Raw genomic sequence first — 21,481 nt, 5'->3', positions numbered from 1 at the left:
CTTAGCAATATGTAGAATCAGACCCATATTGTCCATCCTTCTAGGAAACTGCTCTCTAGCGCTGGTATTTTTGTGCACCAGGCACTGCTTTCATGTTGACATTCCTTCCTTCCTTCCTTCCATGGGCTGCTTTAAATTTGCAATGGCAGAGCATTCCAATAAACACGTTGTGATAAAAAGCATTTGCGTATGTCCTTTCTGCATACTAATCTGGACATTTCCCTTTAATCTGGTAAGTGAGAACACACTCAGTTAAATGAAACACTTGTCCTAAAACAAGCCCAATCTTTTAAGGCTGACTGTAATAGGAGGGTACCCAGTAATCATGTAGGAGGTGCTCAGTACAGTTCAAGCATAGTAATAGCATCCCAAATTCCTTTCCACCAGCACTTGCACATCAATTTTTTACTGTTATGTCACTAATTGAAAAAAACATTGAATATACTTACTGTGATGGGGTCGCTCCTGGGCCTGCAGTTGACCCTGGTTGGGACTACAGTCAGGAGCACAAGTTTTTATTTAGTTGTTGTACCCTTCAGGTGTAGCACCACTTGCAGGAGTCTTGCCCAGCAACAGGCAAGGCACTGGTAGCAAATCACAAGAGAAGTTCCGCATAAGGCCTACCTTAGTTGCTCTGGTAGGCAGCAGTCTCTCTAGCAGCTCCTGGCCCTAGCCAAGCTTCTCTTACAGAAGAAGAGCTGGAGGCCTGCTCTCCTTCTCAGCTAGCACATAGGGTTGCCACTTGTCCAGGCGTTCCCAGAATCATCGCTTTTTTGAGGTAGCTGTCCTGGGAAACATCTGAGGGTACGCAGTAGTCATTGCCAGCTGTCCAGTTTTATCAGCTCAGGATCATCCTAGATGTCCCGTTTTCTGTACCTCAAAGGTGGAAACCCTAGCACCTAACTGAGCTGGGCTCTATTGCCTGTGTAGCAGGGCAGGGCTGGCTGAGCCCACAGCAGCTTACTAGCCCTTTCCTGGCCAGTCACACTTACCCATGAGGAAGGAGGCATGTTTTAGGTCCTGATCCTGGCAAGACCTGTGTGTGATTAATTTTACACTGAGAGTAGTTCCAGTCACTTCAATTGGATTTCTCATGGTGCGTAAAGTTAAGCACATGCATAAGTCTTTGTAGTATCAGGATCTTATTTTCTTCCTCTTTTGTAATTTAGTCTATATGACCACATTTTTCCTACCAGCTCACATTCTGCATAACAACACCTTTGCAATGTGTGAGATGCAGCTATGCTGAGGTCCACAAGGAGAAAAGAAAACAATTATTTACTTCTTTAGAACCTTCTTTCTGAAGATCCCAAAGTATTGCAAGCATTAATATTTGCTATACAAATGTTAACTATTCACTAACTCTCCTTTGAGTTAGGTTAGTGTTAGAACTGAGCAAATCTGTTCTTGTTAATAAAATTCATTGTGAATTTTAGCAACTTTTCATCAGATCATAGCTTTGTCCATTATTTGATCTGCTTAGGAAGAATTATCACTATTTTACAGATAGCGAAACAGATACAGACAGCTTAATTAACCTGCCTAAAGTCACAATGCAAGTTAGCAGCAGAGCAGGGAATAGAAATCAAATGTGACTCAGTCCTAGGCTAGCCATTGCTCCCTACCAGCGAGCTAGTGCTAGAAGTGGGAAATGCAAAATTCTAGCAATACTTGTTTTTCTATACCAAATAAAAACACAGAAGGGTTTTTTGAGTGATTGAACATTTAAAATCACCTGTGGAGGCTGTAAACAATGGAACAACTTTTGAAAAAAATTCAAGGTTTTCCATAATTTGGGAAAAGGCAGCTGCCACTAGACACTGTTCACAACTTAGCTCTTAACTTGGACTAATAAAAGAGTGGGGACACATGTATGACTGCGGTCAGTTCAGCAGAGATGGTATCAATAAGCAGGCCAAGAAATATATTGCTATTTTGTTACGGCCAGTTCATTAAGTGTCCTGTTGAAAACTGCTGTAGCTCCAAGTTCTAAATTAAACAGCCTTGCCTGGCAACAGGACCCTTAAAATAGTTTTCTTGAATTGCTCTTTTAGACTCAAATCCCAGTTCTCCCCCTTGAGGCATCTGAGACAGGACTGCAACTTCTCTTGCATGTGTTACAGCCAATAAAGGAAAAGGTCAATCTCAGGTTTTATTGACAAATAAAATATTCCCATGATTCTTCCCGGAACTGTAGATAACACACACACACACACACACACACACACACCCACCACACACACACACACCCCCAGAGTGAATAATCAGCATGCCTGGGATCAAACCAGAAATTCTTATGAACACAGAAAACTTCTAATAAAGATGGAAAAAAGAACTAATATTATTTCATTCTCGGTACTAAAGGGACTCCTTTGCAGTAATCTTAAAATTATATGTAGGCATTTACCTATCTTTTTTGTTATCTTGCTCTGCCTCCTATTGTCTCTCAGAACACTCCAATACAATACAAGATAAGGCCTTTACTAATACTTTACTTGGAGCACTAACTACAGCTAGAGTTAAAGTTGCTGAAGTGTTTCATTATAACCCACTGTTCAATTATTCCAAACTTTCTGAAACTTTTAATTTTCAAACTCAAATTCCCTAAGTTTTATTTGTGCCTGAAAATTACGTATTTTGAAAAATTTGGGGGGCGGGGAGGGGGTTAAATCTGTTTGAGTGAGAATGAAGCTGGGGAGATTCTTTCCCCAATTCAAATAATGTCTGTGAATTTATTTTGTGCAGCTATATTGCTAAGAAGAATTGGGGGGGGAGAGTTGAAATGTAGGAAAATAGACTTCACTGAAGAGGAAAATATCTAAGCACATTCTGGTGAATGCTGGTTTAGCATTGACAGAAGAATGAAGGTCCCTTGACTATAGGGCCCTGTTGTCATCTTGGTCATAACTTATGACCCATTGTCCTTTGACTTACAGAAGTACAGAAATACAAAAGTGGCTCCTTACCCAGCCATACATCTTATGCTTACCACTTCTTCAGGATGGACAAGGTCTCATAAATAAAATAGGAAAACGGTTACCACATCTGAGCAAAAGGTTACTTCACTCTGTCACAGCTCAAAGTCAAACTGCTTCAAAGCTACGTATTAAATCCATTAACAAACTTATTAAAAATATAGTCAATTAAAGTTTATACTTGATGTCTACCGGACTATATGCCTATGTGTTTGACATATTATATATTGGCAAAGGACGTAGCGAAGCGTTGCCCCTTTGGTTTGAGCGGTTAGCCAATATTTGGGGGGGTTCTTTCTGTTAGGAGAAGAAACTGGTGCATTGAGTCAGATATATTCTTGGTGTAAACTTGTTTAATTAAAAAGAACGTACATAAAGTCCCATTTCCCTGAACATCGTAGAAAAAATCATGAGCAGGCACTCCCATGCTCAGAAATCCCCACGCCTACCTCTCCAGCAAGCTCTGTGTCCAAGAAGTCCCATGCCCCTGCTTCTTCTCAGGGCCATGTTCACAATAGCTTATTGCTTTCTGCCTTAAGCTCCAACACACAGTTCTTGTAACAGATGTCCTAGTCCCTGTGTTTGCAACCAGGGAAACCCCGCAGTCTACATGGCTTAGCTCTGACCTGCCATGTAACCTGCTGCTGTTCTTACTACATAAAGGCCTTGATTGCTTTTTCTGTTGAGACCGAAAGAGTGCGTCTGGCACACTCATTGGCTTTAATGAGGTTTGTGATTGTCTTTGTATCCAACACATTTACACACCCCTGCACGGGTGTGATGGCAGCCATTAACACCTTTCAGTATAACAACCCCCCCCATCTCAGCTCTGCCCATTGTCCTCAATGGAGTTTAAGATGACAACACCCTGAATGACTTATGATAGAAAGAAATGAAATAATTAAAATTTATGCAAGCTTAACTGTTTACATATAGAGTTTTTCTGTAGTGACACTTCATGTCACCATCCCAAGTCAATTCTACTCCCATGCAAATTTCCTTGGAGTTTTCCTCTCCCTGCTCAGTTTCCTTTCAGGCAACCTAGAAGAGCCACTTTCATTGGTCTCATATAATATGTCTATTTCTGTGGAATCTGTTAACTGGGAATGGACTTTGCCCATTCCGGAGAATGAGGAATTCATTACAGTCACAATTCTCCCAACCTCAGCCACATTCTGAGTCTTTGGGAGCTTGCAAATTGACATTCAGTGTTGTAAGCAAGGCACAAGAAGTAATTCTTCCGCTCTGCTCTGCTCTGATTAGGCCTCAACTGGAGTATTGTGTCCAGTTCTAGGTGCCACATTTCAGGAAGGATGTGAACTGGAGAGAGTCCAGAGAAGAGCAACAAAAATGATTAAAGGTCTAGAAAACATGACCTATGAAGGAAGATTGAAAAAAATGGGTTTGTTTAGTCTGGAAAAGAGAAGACAGAGGGAACATGATAACAGTTTTCAAGTATGTAAAGGGTTGTTACATGGAGGAGGAAGAAAAATTGATTTTCTTAACCTCTGAGGATAGGACAAGAAGCAATGGGCTTAAATTGCAGCAAGCCTGGTTTAGGTTGGACATTAGGAAAAGCTTCCTAACCATAAGGGTGGTTAAGCACCGGAATAAATTGCCTAGGGAGGTTGTGGAATCTCCATCATTGGGGATTTTTAATATCAGGTTAGACAAACACCTGTCAGGAATGGTCTAGATAATTAATCCTGCCACAAGTGCGGGGGACTGGACTAGATGACCTCTCGAGGTCCCTTCCAGTTCTATGATTCTATCTCCCTGGCACCTTCTCAGATGGACTTTCTGTTCTCATGTCAACATTTCCCACAAACATTAGCATCTGTGTCTACGATGAAGATCATTTTGAAACACAAGTAACTAAGATAGCAGCAGTCACAAGGGTCTTTTTCCAACTCTGAAAATGCTAAATCACATTCTGGGGATTACTGAAATAGTTCCTTTTTTACTATTATTTTTACTATATTCTGTTAGAAACATTCAGGAAAGAAACAAGGATCCATCCCTGCTTCAAAACCAGAAGAACGTTAACAGCTAAAGTTCCCCTGAGACCCTGGGGGTCTTAATCACTCCACATCTATCCCTTGCTGGAAAGTTGGTCTTAATCACTCCGCATCTATTCCTTGCAGGAAAGTTACCACAATATGTAGCTGATGGAATGATTTCTGCCCCGGAGGTAGGACATGCTCTTTGGAAACAAATAGTCTACAACCCACTTGCTTCACCTCAGCCACATCTTTAAAGGGGATTTCCCCAGAATGACTTTGCAAGACACCTTTCCCAGCATTTATTACAGTTATTATCCAGGATGAAATCGAAGACAATTATTAGCTCATCCACTGTCTTGGATATCCAGACTTTGTCCTCCAATTCCACAGGTTCATTTTCCCCCATTTTTGTGACTAAATTTTTGTATTAATTTTAATAAAGAAACAAACAATAAAAATACAAAAAGGTGAATGACTTACAGCTGTATATCTTCCCAAATACTGCACATTTCACAGAATATCCAATAAAATCATGTGATTATGCAACTTTACAATTTGTCAAAGCTGCAAGACTAGTCAATATTGTACAAATATAACGTTAGGGTGGAGGTAAAAAGAGAGAGAGAGAGTACACAAATAGGCACACACAAAAAAAAAGGGAAAGGGAAAGGAGAAGACACAAGGTTGGGGGGTAAGAGGGAAGGAAAAGACCAGAGAAGTCAGGTGGAATGGAAGTCCAGCATTATCCAAATGAATCAAGAAATGCGGTACAAATCTTCAAATTCATATAATTGGTCTCTACATTGATACACTATTACTTCTTTTGCTACTAACTCAGACAACTTTCCTCATTTTTGGATGGATTTATGTTTCCCAGACCAGTTAGGCAGTTCAGTTTTAGCTCCCTAGAATTATTATTAGCATGTTAGTCTAACAACAGTTGTGCTTGAGCCAGTGTCAACCTATTTCTGTGCACTTCACAAATGTATCAGGATTGTGTGCGTGGGGCCAATTTAATCACAGTACCAACATTTAACTGAACTGCTTCCTTTAACTTTTGCATTGTTGCCAATTTTCCTTGTGTTACAAACTGAATTTAGCAATTTTCTCAACCTCTCAAAAATTCCATTATCCAGACTAGAATCCCCTTTTCCAGGCAAAGATGCCAGCTAGGAGGATGGTTTTTGTCATCTGGACCCTTCTCACTGGAATTTGAACTGAGGCTATCAACTTATTTCACAGACAGAGGCTACCAAAAAGCTATCTGATAGTACCAACTTTCCATAACTGCTGAGAATAGACTGCTGGCCTATGAGCTATATAAAAAGGGCTCTTTCACCCATTACCAATTCCCTGAACTATCATGGCAGCGCTTGACTTACAGTATAATGAACAGGATGTATAGTGCACATACCTGGGGAACACGGTTAATTAGCAACACAATATTTTTTTCACATGTGACAAAGCATAGCAGACTTACTCCATCCACAAACACAGCAGTTGGAAAAGGAATGTTGTCTTTTCGTATTCAATTGAACTACTATGGGGTAGAGGGGAGGGGGAGAACAATGCTGGTTTGTGGATATAGATGAGCTAGTTCAGATAAAAAAAAATCAGAACTCTCCCAAATCTCCCCTCAACTAAACTTGAACCAAACCTTGCAAGTTCAAAAATGTTTAGCTAACCTCCCACCAACCATCATTTCTTACTTGCAGTAGCAATTTTTCTTGGGGGAAAAGGTGCAACAAGGTAGCCCACTTCTATCTCTGGCAGCAAGTCTCCTCCAGAGGTTTCTTCAATATACAAGTCCTTTAAAAAAGTCTGCTAAATCCTAGCTGCTGTCTAGAGCTGTCAGCAATTTTCCAGCAGAAGGTTCTTTTTATTGGAAAATGCCGATTCATTGAAAAAGAAACATTTTGCAGATGTGTCAATTTTGACAAAATTTTGTTTCAGGAAAAACACACTTTCATAAGGTCTAAATGTTCTGGTTTTGACATTTTGAAATGAAGTGTTGATTTTTTTAAAAAATTTTTATTCTAAAAAAATTAATGTCACTCCTACAACTCAAATTTTATCAAAACAAAGTGTTTCAACTGATCTGAATTATTTTTCAGAATTTCATTTTGCAGAAAAAATTGTATATTTATTCAGCTCCAGAATGGAAACATGTTTAAGTTTGCAGAATTTCCAGCAAAATGGAAAATCTAGTTCCTGACCACCTCCACTATTGTAACTAACTGTGCTCTCTGGGGGCACCTGCTGTGCAAAATAGAGAATCGGTTCTAATAGGACTAAGCTAAATTTCACTACACCAAAGGGAAACAAAAATTGGTCAATACAACAAAGGTTCCATTTCTGATCCCAGAGTAAATGACACACACGTATTATTTTATGGTAAAATCATTTTTATATCTATTCATAACCATCCTGTAAAGATCCTATTGATATTTGTGCCCTAATGTCTCAAGTGAATTTAATCTTGCTCAGTGAGTTTGAAGCTATGTTGTTGTTTCTATGAATGTGCAGAAAGAATGGAAGTTTGGGAGCATGGCAATCATATTGACGGATGTCAATACAGCGAAATGATCAAAGATGGTTAACAGAAGTTGAAAGATCCCTTATCAATATTAAAAATCACAATCTTGTGTAAAAGTACATTTTTCACAATTAATTTTGATAAAATAGATTAAACAATTTTTACGGTATGATAAAGCAAGCCATGCAGATGCAGTGTGCATACATAGCTGCTGTTTGCAATTTCTATTTGCTTTCCCTTCTGTTTGCTGTTGGAAATACAGTGGTCAGCCTTAAAAATTTTCCAATGTTGCCTTAGGTAAATAAATACACCTTCCCTATATGTACTTTGGCAAAGTATCCACAAGTATATTAAAGTTATGTATACTGGATTGCGTCCCTCTCCTCACCACCCTATAAATATCTTTCATGTCTTCTCACATTGTAAGCTCTTTGGGACAGAGCCTGTGTCTTCATACGTGTTTGTGCAGCACACTGAGGCCTTGATCCCAAGCCTCTGGAAACTACTGCAATAAAAATACTTAAAAAAAAATAAATTCCTAGAGTCCTGAAATACTGAGATAGCACGTAGTTGTCATGGCATTATCTAAGGCCCTGGCAAGCTTTCAAAGCTGTGTGTAACCATTTCTAGAAACATTTGATTCATTTATCATAAAAAATGGAATACATTCATATATTATAATCAGTGTAATCCAGTTATCTAGCAACATATCTGGATTTTTAAAATGCATTTTAGTACTTGATTTCTTCTGTCTGAACACAGGAGCAAGTCACATATGGCCTGAAAGCTACAGTGGGGAACTCTTACTCCATCCCTGTGCAGGGCAGGACTAAACCAAGGTTGGGTCTTGTCAAACAAAGATCTAAGGAGACTATTATTCAGTCAACTACTGCTCTCCATCACGGAGACTTTTTCAGGGGCAAGTAGGTGGTGCTCTCTTTCCCCAATCTAAACTGGGGTCTCACTCATCTTCAGGGGGACTCCATACCACACACAGACCCTTTAAGTATCTATCTCCCTTTCAGCCTCAGGGTGCAACCTGCTGTGCCCCTACTCACTGAGTCTTCTCGTGGAATGAAATCCAAATCAAAGCCACAAAATACAGAAAAATTCAGATCCAGAGCTGCTTTATGTCTGTCCTGTTGAAAAGGACAGTGATGTTAGCTGAACAGTTATGAAGTCAACATTCCATATTTACTGTACATTTTTGATGTAGTTCACATGCAGTTCATAAGTATTTGACATCTTCCTTTTCTAGTTTCAAAAAAAAAGCACTCAGAAGCCATGCATGTCCCTATGCCCACTATAATCTACCTGCTTCCTTTTCATTTAGCCTATAAACTTCCCAGAAAAGTTTTAGAACTGAAGTTATCTTGGCATCTATCATGTGCTCATCAGCATGATTTCAGAAATCCTCTCATCCTAGCTCAGAGGTGGCAAACTACAGTCCGCCGGCCACATCCGGCCCGCAGGACCATCCTGCCCTGCCCCTGAGCTCCTGGCCCGGGAGGCTCACCCCCGGCCCCTCCCCTGCTGCCCCCCTCCTCGGCAGCCTCACCTTGCCGCACCGCCGGCGCAATGCTCTGGACGGCGGGGCTGCAGAGCCCAGCCTGGGCCGGTGCTCTGTGCTGCGAGGCACAGCTGCCGCTCCTGGTGCAGCCACGCTGCCAGCCACCGGTGCTTCAGGCAGCACGGTAAGGGGGCGGGGCTGGATTGAGGGCAGGGGAGTTCGGGGATGGTGAGGGGTGTGGATGGGGTCGGGGCGGTCAGAGGGTGGGGCACAGGGGGGTGAATGGGGGCAGGGGGCCCGGGGGGGCAGTCAGGAAGGAGAGGGGGGGTTGGATGGGGTGGTGGGGGGCAGTTAGGGGCGAGGGGCCTGGGGGCTGTCAGGGGACCGAGAGCTGGGGGGATTGGATGGGGCAGCCATCAGGGAACAGGGGGAATTGGACGGGGCGGGAGTCCCGAGGGGGCCATCAGGGGGTGGGGGCCGGGCCATGCCTGGCTGTTTGTGGTGGCACAGCCTCCGCTAACCGGGCCTCCATACAATTTCAGAAACCTGATGCGGCCCTCAGGCCAAAAAGATTGCCCGCCCCTGTCCTAGCTTGTCTTAACAGATTCTTTATTTTCCCATGATATGACAATCAGCTGTCCAATATCCAATGAGTTATAAACAAATAGAGAAAAACAAACCCCCACTAGGGGGGAAAAGAATTTTAAACAATGCAAACACACTTATGCTTCGTGCTAAGGAAGCCAGAATGCCTTATTACAAAGAACCAGTTGCATCAAGCACAACAAACAAAAGAAACATTGAGAAGTTCTGTGATTACTAGCCAAGAGATATTTTTTATTCATTCTTCTTTCACTGGATGTCTTACAACAAAATATATGAAGGCTGATTCCTGAACCTCAAGCCAATGTGTGGAATGTATCCAGATTTTACTCATCTGCATATCAGACCGCAATTTCCTGATTAGAGGCGAGGGCCCCCTGGAGGGAGGCAAAACATTTTTGGAGATATTTGTTCACTTTCCACTTCTCCCTCCCTTCCTCAAAGATAGAAACAGGATGTCAGACCTTCAAGATTCACGGTTGCGGAGTATCTGAATTTAGTTATAATGGGTAGCAGTAAAATATGGCCACCTTCTGGAAAAACAATAAAAGGATTTGACTTTTTATTAAAAGGACATTTATTCCTGTTTTGGCCTTGTAATTTAAGATTCACCGACAGTCCTGAAAGGACTCTCAACCAAATGATGATTTTGTATCTTTATTTCCTATCTTTAGTCTCAATTTATTAACCTGACTTTATCTTCCATAACCCCACCTCTCTGATTTCATAACATTTATTTTACAAGCTAGAAAAAATAAAAAGCTATAGACACAGCAGCTTAGTCACTTTTTCAAAATAAGGCAATTTAACTAATGGCACATTCTGAATTTCTTTTACACAAACACACAGGCTGGTTTAAATAGTCTGCCATTTACATGCCGAGGTGAAGACATTTTTATTTCCAGACTGCTGCATGACAAGAGGTCATCCTAACCTGAACGAATCAATTCCTCTTAGCATACAATTGTCCAAATTTTGACCTGTGCAGGTTTAAAGGCAGGGCCACATTTGCCTGATATGGATTATGTTTCTTCAAACTCTGTGACATGGAACAGGTTGCCATGCTGTTACTGAGTTCCTCACTTACTCCACGCTGTCAGCATAACCGCTCTGGCAGTCATTTAAGCCCAGCAGTTTTGCAGCAGACTTTCAACTTGCTCTGGAAAACAATGCATCTGAGGTAACCATAGCAACAAGGGCTCAGCTGAAGGTTGGGAGCTTGGTTTTTTTTATTTTAATGTTTCTCATTCAAGGCCTCTTGTTCAGTTGCCATGTGAGGACAATGATTTTTATATGTGAAACACTACATTAAAAAGACTTTTCATTACTTAGTGCTACATTTGGTTTTTGTGTTGTCCAATCAGTAAATAAGTCTGAAAGGATGATAATCATTTGCATCTGGGATCATACATGCCCAAATTTGCTCCAGTGAATGAGGCACTGGTGTTTATCTGCCTCTCCCACATCTGTCTATGTAGCATGGATTCCTCTTTACCCCTCAAAAGGAAGATTACAGAATATTGTGAAGTCCTTACATTACAGGTAACATTTCAGCTCACAAGAAACGTGGCAAATAGCATATAAGGCATATTTGAGCTCCCAAACCCATCGCTCACCTGTCACTAGCTGAAATCACTCTCTTAGCCTTCCACATGAAGCGTGGGGCAGAAGTGGGGAGGAAAAAAGGTAAGGCCCCAATTTGTCAGAGGTGCTGAGCACCCACAAATCCCATTGGCTTCAACAGAAGTTGTAGGTGCTGATCACTTCTGAAAATCAGGCTTTAAGTGTACGCCCACATGGGAGCTGGAAGGTGTCATTTCCAGCCCGAGCAGACCTAGCTGTACCTACAATCGCTCTGATCAAGCTAGTGCACTAAAAACAAGTGTAGCTATGGCAGTGAGAGGAGCTAGCCTGAGTACTTATCATGGCTCTTGGACACTCCCTTTTCCCTGTCCTTCAGTCTAATCCTGTAGATCATCTGCTCTGGCCAAATTTCTACACTACCCAGTATTAATATAGGACATTCTGCATTATGATTCTGCAAAGAGGTTTAGTGCTCTCAACTACAACACCTTCCAGGAGAAAGCCAAAAGGTATTTTCTACAACCTTAATCCATTTATTGAGCCTCTTAAATCCTATCCCACAGTACAGTACATGCCAACAAGAACACTGAAAATGAAGAAACTGGTAGTGCATCATCAGATACATGTAAGCAATAGTCAGCCATGAACTGTTTCCCGAATTTGTTATTCTCTAAGGTGCCACAAGTACTCCTTTTCTTTCCTGAATGTGAGCTGAAATATTTGGTTAGTTCTTGCTAGAGGACAGAGAGCATACTTTTCAGAGGCTATTCCGGAATCACAAAGAAAATAAGTCAACCACCACAAAGACTTCTTTAAAAAACAAGACAACGTTACAGCTTGTTTCAGTTTGGTTTAGGACAGCTGGGAATAGTAAATTATCTGGTTCAGTTCATAGGCCGACAGGAAACATCAAGAAGTGATACTAGTCTACTCTGTACAATCCCAGTGGACATTCACATCTGTAAAGGCATTTGTGACTGAGCTCTAGCATGAACAGTGCAACTGGACTCCACACTCACGCTGAAAAATCTTGAAAATTACTGGGTTAAGGAGTCAGTTGTAACTTTAAAAACAAGCACATCTGATGATGCCTTAAGTACTGGCTTCAAATAATGTTTACTCTTTGGATCATTAACCCCAGAAGTAATTCTAAAGCAACTGCTAAATGAGGGACAGAGATAGACTCTTTCCTAGATAATCACTTTATCCATAACTGCTAACTACCAAGCTGTTTGTGAAACAGGAGTATTCACATTTCCAATTATATTCCTGCACAGTTTCTGCAGTGATGTCAAAAGCCAATGTCTGTGACTTCAAAATTTACTGCTAGAGAAATTGGAGCAGTACTGCTGAGTGAATTAGTCAAGAAAGATATGTTATAAAAGAGAGAATATTTAACACACATACAGCATAATCCATCGGGAATTATAAGAAAGGAAATACAGAAAAGTTCATGATGATACATTTGCTAAGCATATGTAGCATAAATATATATATGTTTTAATGCATTTAAGTGCGGTGGGGCTATTTAGGTTTCTACCGCTATTAATATACGGATGCTAACCCTGAGAATATATTAAAATAAAAACCAGTTGTTATCTATTGTTTTATTCTTGAACCATATTTACCCAATCAGCCAACAGGAGACAAAAATACTTTTCATTTCCAAGCACTTTACAAATATTCTCTAGTTTATCTTCATTTACCTACCTCATGTATGTTGTAAATACGGGATGAAATCCTGGCCCCGTTAAAGTCAGTAGATGCCAGTCTCCTTGGTGAAATGGCTGCTATAGAGTATTGCAAACTGGATTAGGGTTTGGATTCTCCAGTATATATACACACTAAAAGACGGTAAAGTAATTTCTGCTCAAATGAGCAGGACTAATATGATCACCTGGGATTATTTAGTTTTCCTCAAGGGTATTTGGGCATATATTCCTCCCATTAAAACAGTAAATCACCAATACTAATAAGAGAGTGTTTCCCTTATGATGCACTAAGGAATAATACAATTTAATACATGACTTGGTTGAATTTTACTATCTCACTCTCCCATAAAAAAAACAAAAACAAAAAAAACCTTCTGCACCTATTTTACCATCAGGCCCATGCGATTGCTGTGACTCCCAATATAGGGCCACTGGCTTGTTAAGTAAATTAACCCAAGTCCTTTTGTAACGTCCAATCTACTAAAACAGTAAATCACAAACGCTACCATTATAATTTCATACAATTGTCTCAGATTATAGGGCCACCCACCTTGTAGCTATGCCCTTCTCTGACTGTGCTGTCCTTCCCATTAAAACAGTAAATCACTAACACTAGTAAGAGAGTTTCCCATAGCAAGCGATGCACTAACAAGTAATAATTGAAAAAGAGTGTGAGCAGAAAAGTCATGTGAAGCAAGAATGGGATACCAGTAACTCGTGATACTGAGCAAATAATTTAAAGTCCATGGTAAGGTTTATAATAAATGAGAGAAAATGGCACTCTAGCCAGAAGACCTTGGACTGTATTATAGCGGGGAACTCAAAAGAGTTGTGAATAGAATGGCATTGTCTGTGCATAAAGCTGTGGTCTTCTGCAGCCCATAAAACCTTAGGACAGCTGACCATAAAGTACACTTGCAAGGGGGCACGCCTTATGGTTGCTATGTAAGCCACCTTTAAGTTTGTGAAAACTATTCAATTACACTGTCCCAGTACAGATTGTGTTGAGATTTATGAGCCTTTGCCCCATTCCAACACCCAAGGTCTGTGGCTCTCAGCAGGGAGGCAGGGCAACCTGTCCCAACATCAGAAAATCCACTTCTATATGCACCATGGCTTTGTATGTTATCTGAACTTGCTGTAGCTCTTCATTGTCACCGCACAGGCTGAATCTTATCGAAAGCAACAGACAGCATGAGGCTGCCCCCTAGGGCATCAGATTTATCAGTGCACAGTTAACTAGTATAAAAATCCTTGCTAGTACATTCACAGACAGTCCAAGGGCCACTCCTAAAAATGATCCTTCCAGATCAGGAGGGAGGCACAAAGGAGGGGCAGTGCAAGGAAGCATAAAGTGCTGCTGTCTGTGCTGTACCTGTTCTATGCGTAGGGGTAAACAGAGGACTTTAGTCTTCAGGGTTACAATGGGACCTTTTGTTCCTGATGGGCTCGGATGTGATTAGTAGTGTCTCGAGGTCACCCCTTTGGTTTACTTTGTATACCATTCCTCAGGCTGCAGGCAGTCCTGTGGTCCAGTCCAGAGCTATGAGGTATGGCCCTCCAGCTGTACCTCTTAGCAAGTACACCTCTTTCCAGAAGGAGTTATAAAACAGTCCAAACGTAAAGCTAAATAGGGCCACAGTTCAAGCCCCCTTCCTCATACAAAGGAGTGGAAGCAGCCTTTCACACCCGGTAGAAAGCCTCCACTCCCACCCTCCAGTGTGGTCAAAAGCAGAGTTAGTCTGGGGGATTTTAACAAAAGAAACAGGTCTGTCATTTCCCCCCGCAGAGAGCTTGGGCTGGCAGTGCTCCCAAGCTGTTCGTCAGCAAGTAACTAGGTGCCATGGTGTGGGAATCCTGGATGATAGTTCTACCTGTTTCAGGGTGCCACCATAACTGAGCTTAGCTTCCCTCTTTTATGGGTCTATTCCCAGGCTTGACAAGCCACACAGTTGCAGTGAGTTGGGGTCGATTGTGACCCCAGGAGTTCTTAACCCCTGCAGCAGTGCAGAAAGGCTAATCTGCCCCAACACAAGGAGGACGTGACAGTGCTCCAGCTGTCATTAGACATTCTTTTTTGTTACTGTCTCTGCAAGATTATTAGTTTGCTGCATTTAGATATTCTTAAAATAATCCTGGTTGTTGAGGTTTAATTTTCTTTTTAAACTGAACCAAGAGACACTGTTACTGCTGCTGCATCCACTGCAATGACAATGACTTGCATGGAGACAGATTATTATTATTGTTCGAGGCTTTCCTATGATGCTTCTCACTGTAGTATCTGTCTCTTATGTGCATTAGTAAATATATAAATATATAGAATAGTGATATATATATACTTGGATGGGTAAAATGAAGAACAGAAGAAATAAGTGACTTGTCCAAAGTCACCAATCAAGTCATTAGCAGAATCAGCCAGAGAACTCAGAATGTCTTGCTCTAAGGCAGGGAATCCTAAAGCTTTTCCATAGCGTGGGGCCACACTTTAATAGACAGATTCTCTTGGGACCACCAACTCTCCCGCCCATTGTTGTATGAATCACTTTCCTTCCCAAAGATGTGATCACAATGGCTAATTTTCCTAACCTGGAAAAACAGATAACTACAATCTCCTCTTTTCTCCATTTTTGCAGCATTTGTTCTGAATTTAAATGTTTAAAACACCATAAAATTCAGAAAATAGAAGTAGACTGGTAAAGCTGCTCCCATTTTTATATTACCTTACAGGAAAAAAAATATTTTAACTGAAATGTAATCATTTTAAAATAGGGTGGATTGAGTTAAATCACAGTGATGTAGATAGCCAATTTGAACCACGATTTAAAACAGCAAGCATGAAACCTTGATTTAAAAAAATTGATCTTAATCTTATTCTGCATTTACACTTTTACCTATTTTCATAAAGGTTCATTCTCATTGATTGGTAACCATTAAAACATGTTGATTTGCAATCAACTATAGCCCTTGGTACTACTTTTTGCTATTCTGGAGGATACAAAGTTGTTGTATAGCTTAACATACATTTATTCAGATTCCTAATTCTCACATTTTTAATTATGTTAGAAAATGGTGAATGATGCATTTCTTACGTACTAAATAAAAGTTTTACTCTGAATTTGTATCAGGCTGTATATTGATGGAAATTGGACATTTTAACTGAATTCCAAACCAGCGTTTTAAATTGTTTTTTATTGGTTAAATAAAACTGCCTAAATGTTCTGGATACGTAAGGTGGAAAAGTAAGTTTATCAAAACAAGTTTTGCATTAAAACTAGAATCATAGAAATGTAGGCCTAGAAGGCACCTCAGGAAGTCATAAATTCCAGCTGTCTGTGCTGAGGCAGGACCAAGTACACCTAGACCATCCCTGGCAGGTGTTTGTCCAACCTGTCCCTTATAAACCTCCAGTGATGGGGATTCCACAACCTCCCTTGGAAGCCTGTTACAGAGCTTAACTACCCTTATGGCTAGAAAGTTTTTCCTAATATTTAACCTAAATCCCCCTTGTTGTAGATTAAGCCCATTAGTTCATGTCCTACCTTCAGTGGACCGGGAGAACAATTGATCACCATCATCTGTATAACAGTCCTTAACATATCTGAAGACTTATCAGGTCCCCCTCAGTCTTATTTTCTCAAGACTAAAGATAGCCAGTTTTTTTAAACCTTTCCTGATGGGTCAGGAATTCTAAACTTTTTATAATTTTAGTTGGTCTCCTCTGGAGTGGCTCCAATTTGTCCATAATTTTCCTAAAGCGTGGTGCCCAGGACAGGTGCCAGCTTCTAATTTTCCCTGGGGCTGCTCAACCCCCACTCAGAGGTTTTTCTTAACCTCTGAGGATAAGAAAAGAAGCAATGGGCTTAAATTGCAGCAAGGGAGATTTAGGTTAGACATTAGGAAAAACTTCTGTCGGGGTAGTTAAGCACTGGAATAAATTGCCTAGGGAAGCTTTGGAATCTCCATTATTGGAGATTTTTTAAGAACAGATTAGACAAACACCAGCCAGGAATTATTATTATTACTTAGTCCTGCCTCGAGTGCAGGGGACTGTATTAGATGGCCTACTGAGGTCCCTTCCAGTCCTACACTTCTATTATTCTATGACTGTGATGTATTTATAAAGCTTGAGTAGACCTCAAATGTTAAAGATATTTTCCTCCTGATCCTGTATACAATTTAAAAAGCAGCACCCGTTAATTCATTAAAATTTGAGGATGGCTCATTGAGGCAGCATTTTAAAATGTATTTAAATAATTTAAAAGGTTACAGTAAATTCAGGCCTTAACATAAAAGTTGAAATTATGACAACCTAACTTTAAACAAGTTTATTTTTAAAAGATATAATGTATTCACTTTAGGTGAAAAAGAAATCAGATTTAAAAAATTGAAATCAGTTTTTAATCCACCCTATTTTAATAACCATTTAAATCAAATAAAAACTTAAACATAAACATAAAGGAGTAACTGTTTCTAAGAAACATTCATGTTTATGCTTTCAAGACAGCCTCATCTTGTCTCCACATCTGTTTTGCCCTTGTGCAAACTAAGAACCATTTTGAAGTGAGAGCCAAAGAGATACACAAATAGAACACTAATAAAAATGGAGAGGAAAAAAAAAATCAATGTTTCGTGTATTCATATGCAATTGGTGCATTACATCAAAGAGAAACAATGTGTCTTTAGGTTACATGTAGAACCATTATGCATTTTTACCAGATATCATCAGCTGTATGTGTTTACAAAAGGAACAGCAAGACTTATATGGGCTGTTTTGACACACTTTTGATCAGAAATGTGCTGTATTATTTTCTATAACATTTCTATGGAAAGCTGACTGGAGGTAACTTTGAAATGAAATGAAGCTAGCCCAGCATTCTCAGTTCCAAGACTCATTTGAAACTTGTTTTCTAGGATGATGAATCTTTGGTGTGTTCCATAAAATTCTTTTTAAATGCACTAAAGCATTCTACAATAATGATGGCCCAAAACACAACAATTTACAATAGTGATACTGGAGTGTTTTGGTCTATTACTGTAGAATATTTGTATTTTTTTTGTTTTAAATAATGGACGGCATTCTCAAGAGGAGGATAAACAGAAGATAGAGAGACTTCAGAAATGGGTGGCAAAAAAGATCCAGGGCATGGAAAAACTCATACAACAGAGAGACTGAAAAGATTGGGATTGTTTACCTGACAGAGGAGAGAAATAAGAGGACATCATATATTCCAATGCTAGGGAAAACATACAGGACTAGAAGGATCACTAGGCTGATCCAGTAGGGAAATGCTTATGTTCCTATGTGAGTATGAATGGAAGGAAAACTGCTAAACCAAAAACTATTCCAGTTACTGAAAATAGGTATTTTTGTTAATTTCTGTAACATGATTAGCCTCCCATGGTGTTTTCGCTTTCCAGATATATAGCTACTCTAGCCACTACCAATTGCCTTCGAATGAAACAACACCACTAACAAAAAATAAAACTTCAGCACAAAGAAAGTACAGAAGATATTATTTGAATGACCATTGGGTTGGCCACCTTCTGGTTCAATGTTATTTATGAAAGGTGTATTCTGCACCTCTCCACTAGGCTAATTGAAGTACTTCACCACAGTTTACAGGTGCCAACTAAGGAAAAAACCAATAGTACATGATAAATATGATCTAACAACAGCAGGTAGTGTGTGCCTCCAAAGGAGTCTAGCTTCCTATCAAGACCCCATAGAATAGACCATTTGTTTTTCCATTCCAAAACAACTGAAGCTACAACATATGCTCTATTCGATTTGGTTGGTCTATGTGCGCTCTATTTGGTTTATGTCGTCTTAACACTCCTGGCATGCAGACTAGAAAAATGAAGCAGCAAATGAATACAAGCAGTCAATTTTGTATGATGAAAAGCTGAAATTTAGGATGGATATATGAGATATTGGCTTTTGTTAAGCATACCACTAGAGCCTTATCGCATAAGATATATTACATATAGAATGGTTTTCAATGTCTTTACATCACTTCTCAAGGGATTACTCCAAGATCTGGCATCATGGGGAATTGGGTATCCTGTACACAAGTAATATTAACATTCATTGTAAGCTTTTATTGTGGCAATCAATATTTTATACCCTTGCATGAGTGTATAATACAGCTACCTTCATCAGTTTACAAACTGTGGGCTGGAAAATGGCACTGTTTTCTCAGTACTGTGTACTATACTTTTCTCCCAAGTTATTTACTTATATTAAGTATCAGGAATTAAAAGGACATCACCTTTAAGGGAAGAAGGTTGGACTTCTGATTAGGACAGAGAGTCAGGAAATCTAGGCTGTATTCTTGGGATGGCCAGTCTTCCTCTGTAATCTTTGGTTCCCTCTACCTCAGTTTCCCTATCAATAAAATGTAGGTAATACTTATTTACCTCCAAGGGATTTTATTTCTTCATTTCAATAAAACACTCTGAAGATGTTACCATTTCACAACTTCATCAACTAGCCATTTAGTTGGATTAATAAAGAAATGATTTTTTGAAGAGTCAGAACAAGTAAATTTATAATATTTGGGGTCATCTTGTTTCTCCACCGCAATGCATAACATGTGAGCTATATGGATTTTTCTTCATACTGCTTATTTGCTGCTTAATTATTTAACAGTTATAGGCAGATAGCACTTTTCAGTTTGGTAAAGAAAATTTTTTACCTGATTTCCTTTCTGACACTGACCTTTCCTCCAGTCAGAAACATTTAGGCCAAGCCTCTTCCTGTAAACACTGGACTGAGCTCCTTTTACTCATTAAGCCCCAGGGCTTTGCCACATTCTTTCCACCTTCACATCTGATGACTATTTCCAAAGCTTTGTCAAAATACTGAATTCACATCAGTAGGTAAACGTAAACTCTTAATAGTATCATCTTATTCAACTGTGATAACTATGTATGTGAATCAAAGAGGCCACTGGTGAACTTCTCTCTCCCCATTTCAGCCAACCCAAGAGAAGGCATCAAGTAATACGTTGCATTATTCCATTATGGAGTCTGCTCTTTTCCTCAATCTGAGACATTGGCAATCAGAAAAAATTAGTAAGGAGGCAAAGAGAAGGCACTCCATTATCTAGCATTATATAATTTCTAAAAATTAATATTTCTAATCTATTTAGTATCCCTGCATGGAGCATGTTCAGGACAAAGGATTCTACTGTAGTGGATGGGAGACTAAAAGTTAGATTCTTGATTTGCAGTCGATTTGCACCGCTCAGGCACTGGAAAGGATTCGATTCTAAAAGAGAATTGCCCTGGTGGTGGTGGACTCACCCCACTGGTCCAAAGCTAGAGAAGCTAGTTCCTATACCAGTCACCTCCCATAGCCCTGTGAATGGAGAGACCAGGAGAGCGTGTGGCAGATGTCCACTTTGCTATGATGATCTTCCACTGGAGTATGATCTCATAAGGAACATATGTCAATAGAATAAGTTAGGGGCTTATAAGTAGGGGCTACTCTTAAAGCCAGGGTCAGGACCAGCATAGATTGACCCGCAAAATCAAGGAGTTATAACTTACTCTCTGACTCCTCCATCTCTGTGCGGAGCAGAGAAGGGATGCAGGAGAGAAGCTAGCCTCAAGCATGGAATGCTAATACAGAGATGTTTGATGGATGACTCCAGCTTCACAGGTTTCCTCTGTGGGGACTGATATCCTTTCCACTCAGGAGGCTGCTTTGGAATGTGTTGGCAGCTGTGATCCCTTCTGGAATTAGTTTATCTGCAGCTACACGTGCTTCAGTAATTCCACACTTGATCCACTTAACTTCACCAAGATTCAGGTGCTTTCAGGTCTAGGTATTTAGGGTGTCAGAAAATGAATACAGATAATATTTACCTGAATTAGTTAGTTCTAAAGTAAATTTTAGCAATTCTTCTCACACCATATGCCATCCTTCTTCAGAGGTTGAGGCTTTGGGTAAAGTGAAGAAATATATTTCTTCCAATGTATGGAATTGTTATGTGCCCAGCATACACACAGAGAAATGAAAAACCAACACTCTTGCTGGAACGATGCAACGTAACACTACTTTAGGTCTTAGGAAATTCAGAATAATAATTCACAAGAGCCCAAAAGCAGAGAGAAAATAGGCTTCCTAAGGCAGAGAGGTATGATGCACCCCTACCTTGCTTTAAGATGGCTCTTTCTGGACTGACTCCAATTGCAAGCTTTGCTACAGAACCCTGTAGCCTGCAAGCAAGACCAGGACCGCCCCTGACCCGCACATGTGTTAAAGTGATAGTTTGCAATTTGAACACAGTCCTCAACACATTGCAGGAATTAAACATTAGCCTTGGTAAAGAATGGAACCACAAATCTTTTACCATGGAAGATGCAGTAAGGCTTCTGTTTAATAAAAGGAGGGGTTTAAGAGACTCTTCTTGCTGATGCGATTGAAGCAGGAAGCATGTGTTTATTGAGAGGACATACAGTGGGGTGAAAGATGCCACTGGTTAGGCACTTAAGCCTATTAGTTTGGTTAGAAGTACTGGCTTAAAAAAAATCTTGATATCACTGAGTGATCC

The sequence above is a fragment of the Natator depressus genome, chromosome 5 (assembly GCF_965152275.1).
Source record: "Natator depressus isolate rNatDep1 chromosome 5, rNatDep2.hap1, whole genome shotgun sequence".
In the NCBI taxonomy this organism is placed as follows: Eukaryota; Metazoa; Chordata; order Testudines; family Cheloniidae; genus Natator; species Natator depressus.
This window is presented reverse-complemented; position numbering follows the sequence as displayed.